Source organism: Aquila chrysaetos, chromosome 8 (assembly GCF_900496995.4).
Source record: "Aquila chrysaetos chrysaetos chromosome 8, bAquChr1.4, whole genome shotgun sequence".
Lineage (NCBI taxonomy): Eukaryota > Metazoa > Chordata > Aves > Accipitriformes > Accipitridae > Aquila > Aquila chrysaetos.
The window spans coordinates 6258692-6266254 of record NC_044011.1 but is presented as its reverse complement, the minus strand read 5'-3'; positions in this window follow the sequence as shown (position 1 = coordinate 6266254).

The following is a 7563-nucleotide window of genomic DNA, read 5'->3' as shown; positions in this document are numbered from 1 at the left end:
GGAGGAGGAGGAGGATGCGGCAGAAGGCGGTGGCGGCGGAGCGCATGGTGCCGGGCAGTGCCGCTCCGCAGCTCGCTGCGCGGCCGCCCGGCGCCGCGGCTCTTTAAGCGGGAGGCGGGGCGGCCCCCTCCTCCCGTCCCGTCCCGTCCCGTCCCGTCCCGTCCCACAGCCGCCGGCGACGCCGTGGCGGCCTGCGCCGGGCACCCCCGGGGCTCCCTGGGGACCCGCTGGCCCCTCGAGCCCTCGGGCATGCCGCGCCGGGTCGCACCCCGCCAAGTCCCTCCATCCCCGCGGGCGCCCCTTGGGGCTCTGCCGGCTCGCAGACCACGGCGGGGCATTGGCAGCCTCCATGCCAGGCTCCGGGATGCTCGACGGTGCCATATAGAATAATAACGGTGGATGCAGCAGGGAGGGGAAAATCCCACTTCCAAGCCTCGCTGCTGCCTTTGGCGGTGCGGCACGGCTGCGGGCAGCTGTTCGTGCGGGGAAGTAAACTGAGGAGTTAAGGAAAAGATGAGGCACCTGCTGTGCCCGGGCACCCGGCGCTCACCCAGCGCATTCCTGCGTCTGCTTGGGCTCACTGCCAGTGGCTCTAATGCTTGGGGACATGATAGGTAGATCCCAGCGTGTGACCTGGAGCACACTCCCACAGACACGTATAAGCAAACATGCACTGTAGAAGCAGACATCTCATAGAAATGTTGGTGGGAAGGACCCTTTGGAGGCCTGTAGACCAAACTCCTGTCCCAAGACAAGTTACTGTCAAATCTAAATAAGGATGGCTGTGACTTTGTCCAGCCAAGTCCTGCAGACCTTCAAGGATGTGGATCCCCACACCTCTCTGGGCACTTGTCCTATGGATGCACAACCCTCCAGGGGAAGCATTGTTTAACACCCAGCCTGATCCTCCCAAGTGCAATTGCACGAACTTTCATTGAGGAACTCAGCAACAAATTTCCAGAACCCAATAGTGGCCATTGGGACAAATGTTAAGAAACATATGTCTGAAAACACTCCCATAAAATCACAGGACTATGGAGACACGTATGTGGTAGGGCTCTAGATAGGCAGATAGACATAAGAAACAAATCTACCCAGGCAATAAATGAGAATGGCAACTTTGCCAAGCTGGTGGTGCATTGCTGCATTTCACACCCTCCTCCATAAGGTTGTATATCTGGGAAGTTTGCTTTGCAAACAGTGTAAAGGTGTGTGCAAGGCTGTGAAATGCAGCACTTCCTAGTGACACTTAAAGAACTCCAGCTGAATTTGTAATTGCTCCCATCCCTGCAGCAGTATCCTCAAATGTCTTATGATGGGGATGGTACTACTGAGACATCTTCTCTACTACTGAGACCAGTATTGTTCTCCAGTATGTACTTAGGCTTTTTTTTTTTTTTTTTTCCTACACAGGGGCTCCTCATGGCACCTTCCCAGGGCAGAGCATTTTTATAACTGTGCCTCTGCCTGGATGACAGCAATGGGCTGTTCCACCTCCTGCCTGCATAACCCTGCTGCAAGGACTTGTGATTTTAGGAGAGGGATTAAGGTAAATTGGGACAACATTAACAGTCACCATCTCACACCAGTCCTGCTACAGTAAGAAGAGAAGCCCTGTTCTCCTCCCATGCTCTGTCTTGAGTTGGGCCATACCGCTTCACCCATGGAGGCACAGGAGGTTGAACAGGATTGTTGTTTAGGAGGGGAAGTAGAGGAAGGTATGTGGCTGCATGTCAGAAAAGTATGTGGCTTCATGAAGGGGGTAAGATGGGAGTCTCAGATACCATGAAAAATGGGGTGAAGAAGGGCAACCCAACTGTCTTCACCCCTTACAGAGCTCCCCAACATCTAGTACTCCTCACTGTCGTAGGATGCTACTGACTCCCCATGGCCTTCCCTTTGAACCTGCTCTGCTGCAGCCTCGTATCTTAACCTTGTCGCCCAAATATTCAAGGAGCAGCAAAGTTCCATTTTGCCTACTCTTCTGAGAAGCTTTTCTCCTTTTCTGCTCTTGGCAGGGCTCATTAGGTGTGACACAGACACTTGCTGATTTTGTTACCTCTGTTTAGGGGTGTTTGCATAAGAATGTCTTTTGATGCTATTTTTCACCAAATTGTATGACTGGGAGTTGGGGCTTGCTTTTGATAACCCTCTCATTTCTTGACTCATTTCTTGCTACCATGACAGCATTCAGAGGATACAAGCCTAGGCATCAAGGAAGCATGGATATCAGTATTTGCTGAGAGCATACCAGAGAATGTAATTCTGCATCTGGGAACATTCTTCAGATGCAGTCTTCACCCACAGTGCCCAGATGTCCCCAGCCAAACACCACCAGACCATGGGAGCAGTTCAGGAAGGCGGCAGCCACCTGCCTCCAAATCTGAGAGTGGAAACACATGGAGAACACCATGCCATGCTCACCAGCGTCACAATCAAGTCTTGATGTCTTTGGTAAAGAAAGCTACAGTGCAGCCTCTGCAGTCGTCCTGTTGGGATTTGCTCTCCAAATTCGAGTGCTCTGGTGCACCAGAGTCCCAAACCCTTGAGTACTAAAGCAGCCAAGGTCCCTTCTCCCAGACTCTTGGAGAAGCTGTGACACCATTAAGCCACTCCGAGGTGCTCAGCACTGCCTGTAGCTCTCACTGTATAAGAGGAGCTCCTTGGATGTTTGTTCCCTGTCCTGCTTCAGAACTGGCTTAGGGAAGTCCACTTTGTGAACCCTAGTGGGCAGAGCACAGTCCATGCAGCACCTCTGCCAAGTGGGTGCCTCAGAGGGGGTAGGAGGGGTGGTGGCTCCTGGACAAATCTCCTGTGGCAGATGAGGTGCTTCTAGTAGTTCTGGCAGTTCTTGGAAGTCCAACACCACTCTGCCCAACATACATGGACAGCTTCCCAGGCATGCCATGAAGCCTAGTGGAGGAAGGAAAGAGGCATAGAACCCACAGGACTATGCAACCCCACAGGGACCTGCTGAGGAAGGATGAAAAGGACTGGCCAGGATCCAGGTGATGAAGTGCCAGCAGAAGACTCTTATCTGTTGATGTATGAATCTTTCAATCCTAGACAGAGAATACATAAGGAAAGACCAGCTTACTGAGGGCTGCTGAGGGAGGTAGGCAAGCAGTGGTGGGGAAGAAGACACAAACACCTCTCTTGTGCCTCCTGGAAACTGTCTCTGATGTGAGGAAGGCGTCTTCCTGTACAGTTTGGAGGCTACAACTAAGTCAGATTTTCACATCTTTGACAGTATCTATTTATATTGGGAAAGTTAGTTGGCAGAAGATATTTGCCTTCTGGCTGGTGTGAAGGAGGGAATTTCAAATGGTATGTAAGTGTCTGGAGAGGAGTTGGGAACTATAGGGCAGATGGAGGGAGCAGCCACGCTTCATGGTGTTACAGCTGGGGCCAAAAAGTCACAGCTGACTGTGCACATTACAGTCCTGCTGAGGCAATGTCCGCAGTGAAGAGCTGTCAGGAGGAAAGGTCAATGTTCTGCGCAAGCTGAGCATGCTCTGATGCCCTGGAGAGGGTCTTTCTTGTAGGCATCCTGTCCTTCTTGGTCCTGTCCCCTTCTGCTAGCAAAGGGAAACCTGAGAGAGGTGGTGGGCTAAGGAAGGACAACCCTAGCTGTACCTATTGCTTTTCTCATCTCAAGCCACAGTGGCAGGTCAACTGGAGATTAAGTCTTCAGCAGGAGGTGTCAAAGGGACAGCATGGGGGCAACATGAGCAGTCAACTTGCCCCCAGACCTCTCTTCCTTCTTGGCTTATTGGGGAGCCACTGTAGCAAGGCCACTACCCATAATTTCTGTCTAAGCCATGAGGTGTGGGAGAGCCAAGCATGGGAAGGGAAGGTGCATCATGCAAGGAGTGAGGAGTACATTTGTAGAGGTGGTCTTGTGGAAAAATACAATGAACTTACAAAAGTTTGGTTGATCAGCGATGAGCTGGGTCAGAGGGAAGATAAAGTGAAGAGTAAGTTGGTGTCTGAAGCAGGGAAGAAGGTGTGAGGAGAGACACTGGGGAGACCTGGAGGAGGACAAGTTGGTGGTGGAGATGGGCATGAAGCAGCCCAAGGGCAGTGGCTTAGCACATGCTTTGTGCTGACAGCAGGAATGGAAAAGGCTTTGCCAGAGGCAGGGCTGAGGCTTAGATGTGTTGAAGACTTCAAAGGAGAAGGTTGTAATACATAAGGGGAAGGGAAAACTGGTGAAAGTAGGAGGGTAGCAAGAGTATCTGAGAGGGTCTACCTATATGGCTGAGAAGACTGTTCTAACTGCTCCATTTGTTCCACTGCACAGTGCAAGGCCAAGGCTTAGGCTTTGGCATGGAGTTCATAAGCCAGTAAAACCTATAAAAGACTGGAGAAAAAAGAACAGTTGTTTTCTGTCCTGGCATGTTGCTTTATCCCAGTTCCTGGTAGGGATGCTTCAGGACTTGTCATTGTAAGATCTCTCTTCAGTTAAATTATTTTATTTCAGAGCTGATTTGATCTGTACTGTTTTGAAAGCAGTTTTAGGGACATTTGCCAAGGCACAATGGCCATATTTCTTGTAAACCAGATAGTTTTCTGAGTAAACTGCTTGTTGCTGTATTCACTGTCCTATAGCCATTTGAGCAAGTATCTATATGAGTGGTTATTTCATACCTACAGTTTACGTAGGCTTTTTATCTATGGCATTTCAAGGACCTTTTATTTGAATTTCAGTTGCCACCTGACTTTATTTGATTCACAAGAAAGAGGCATATATTGAAAGATTTTGGAGAAAAGGTATTTTGGGGGATTCATGAGAACCAAAGAAAAATTCTCACTCAATGGTTCTATATGCTGGAGTTTGTCTTCATAGGAATTTCCGATACTCAGATATTGACCATGTGTATTGGCAAAAACAATACTCACACTTTCCTACCCAGGGGCTTTGCAAAACCCACCCCACTCTTCATTTAAGTTGTAAATTAGTCCACACAACCCTATCCTGATCAGAGAGCCTGGCAGCAGGTCCCATGCTTTGGAGAGGGTGTCCAGGACCCCATGAAATGACCATGGTTTGTGCACATATACTTAGCCTGCAAAACAAAAGCCCCTTCCTTTCTCAGCAGAAGAAAGCTTTGAGATGGGCCAGCACAAATGTTTTCAAGCACCTTGCTTAGGGACTGTATAACAAGACACCAAAGAGGAGGTGGATGGGGAAGTGAGACCACCGTCAAGCCATCTCGTCTAACTCAGATGCAATTTTCTCTTGGCTTCTGTGGAGCACCGAGTTGATATGTCCCATCTCCAAGACCTAAGTGATGTTTCACATTTCTGTCATGCCCATAGGAAGTTCATGCGTCCCAAGAGACAGGTCACATCTTCTGCAGTACTTCATAATCTTAACACTGCAGTTAATGCTAATAACTCTAGCTTGCCCACAGCATTTCACGGAGACTAGGCAGGATGTTTACTGTAACAAAAGACAAAAATTAAGAACAAGGCATGTCAGCTGATTCCCTTATATCCTGACATCCTCAGAGTTTGGGGTGTCACATGGCATGCCTGCCCTCAAAGACTTCTCCTGATGTACCTTTGGCCCAGCTTGTTGCATGATCTTCTTGCTTCTGCTGAATTCCTTCTCTCTCACAGCAGTGTGAGTAGACATACTTGGACTGCACCAAACATCCTAAACCCAGGCCATGGCACGTATTCAGTTGCAAGTGATCCTTTCCATGGTTGTTAGGAATTACAACCATGGGCAGCTTGGCAACTGCCCGAGTAAGAATTGCATTCATCCTTTTGACAGAACCCAGGTCTTCCAGCTGAAGAGTCCTAGACCACCTTTAGTAACACCATCATTCAGTACCTTTGATTATCTTCATCACATTTCCCAGTACCTGCTCTGATCCTCCTGGATCTTCATTGTCAAAGAGGAGAGCAGAATAGCATGTGCTCTAGATGTTTCCTGTCTTGGTCTCTAGCAGTAATTCCTGATGTTCTGTTCTCTATGATGACCATCCAGGAGATGTGAGATGATATTTTCATAGAAGTCTGTACTTAATTAAGCACTTGTATATTGGAAACTCATTGTCCATAAAGAGAAACTGGTGAATTAGCTCATATGTAGACATTCACATTGTAGACATGCTCCTATCATGAGACAGATCTCTCCTCCCATGTCCCATTGTGTTGCGTTATCCTGTGAAAATGGTACTTTTCCCACCAGCTCTAAGCTAAGGAATAAAGAGAATCATGGAATCATAGAATCATAGAATATCTTGAGTTGGAAGGGACCCATAAGGATCGTTGAGTCCAACTGGGACTCAGCTGGGAAGTTCTTCCTGGCCCCTGGGAAGACTTAGAATCATTAAGCTTGGAAAAGACCTCTAGGATCATCAATCCAATAAATACTCAGCTCATCACAGGTAATATTCTGGAGCACTGACTGCTTCTGTACTTCTTGACCTAAGCATTGCTCTGCAGCTTCACTAACACTCAACTGATCATGTACCTGGATGGCTTATGTTCTTCCATACCTCACGCCAGCAGAAATGGCAAGAAACAGCAACTCTTGTCTGTAAGCAGTCTGATTTCATGGCGCTTTAAGTTGAGATCCAGGCACAGGTCATCTCACATAGGAGTGCAATAGAACTAGGAAAGGTTTGGAGAGTTACGGCAATGCTGGTCAAAGACAGAGAAGGGTGTCTGTGGAAGGAGCTACTGAGTAGGCTGAGATTCTTCAGTTTGGAAGAGACAACTGATGGGGATACAGTAGACATCTTCCAGACCAAGTGGCTGATAGAGGCTGGACAAGAACTTACAATTATTGGGGTATCAAATTAAGCCAGCTGGTGGCATTTAAAAAAAAAAACAAACAAACACACTGGATGCCACTCTTCACACAACCAAGATATTGTCACCAGGAGCTGTGGTTCTGCAGTCTACACCATGTCACAGAAGCCAAATGTTTGCATGCAGTTTAAGGAGAAACCATGTAGATTTATGGAAGAAAAAAAAAAAAACCACTGTTACTAAAACCATCAACACTACCTTAGGTTGGGGAAGTCCCTAAGCTGAAGATTCTTGGCGTCTGGGAAATTTTTCAAGAGAAGAGTCTCTACGTGCACATTCTGTTCTTGTACTTTTCCCAAGGAATCTGCTTTTGCACAGTGTCACCACTGGGCATGAGCCAAATTGAAAATCTAAACAGAAAACGGGGAAAATTGGGAAACAGATCAGAAGAAAAATCAAATTACAAAGATGGCAAAAATGGAAGCAAGGGACATGTGAAAGTATCAGAAATATGCAAAACTTGGAAAGAAGAAAGGCAGAAGGGAACCTGACAAAACTCTTCTGGAAATGCCCACTGCTCCCTGATGGCATCCAAGTATCTGGTAGGAGCTTCCTGGTGTAGTCCTGTCTGGAGACGCAACAGGGTCAGGGTCCAGTAGTTGGATCCACAATCACCTACGGTGGTGGGTAGTAGCCACATGCACCCACTTGTCCCATGGACAGAAGCTTAGCCAGAGCAGGCAGACACTGATGAGGAATCCAATGGCCCTGTGGGGCCTCAGGTGAGATGGATAG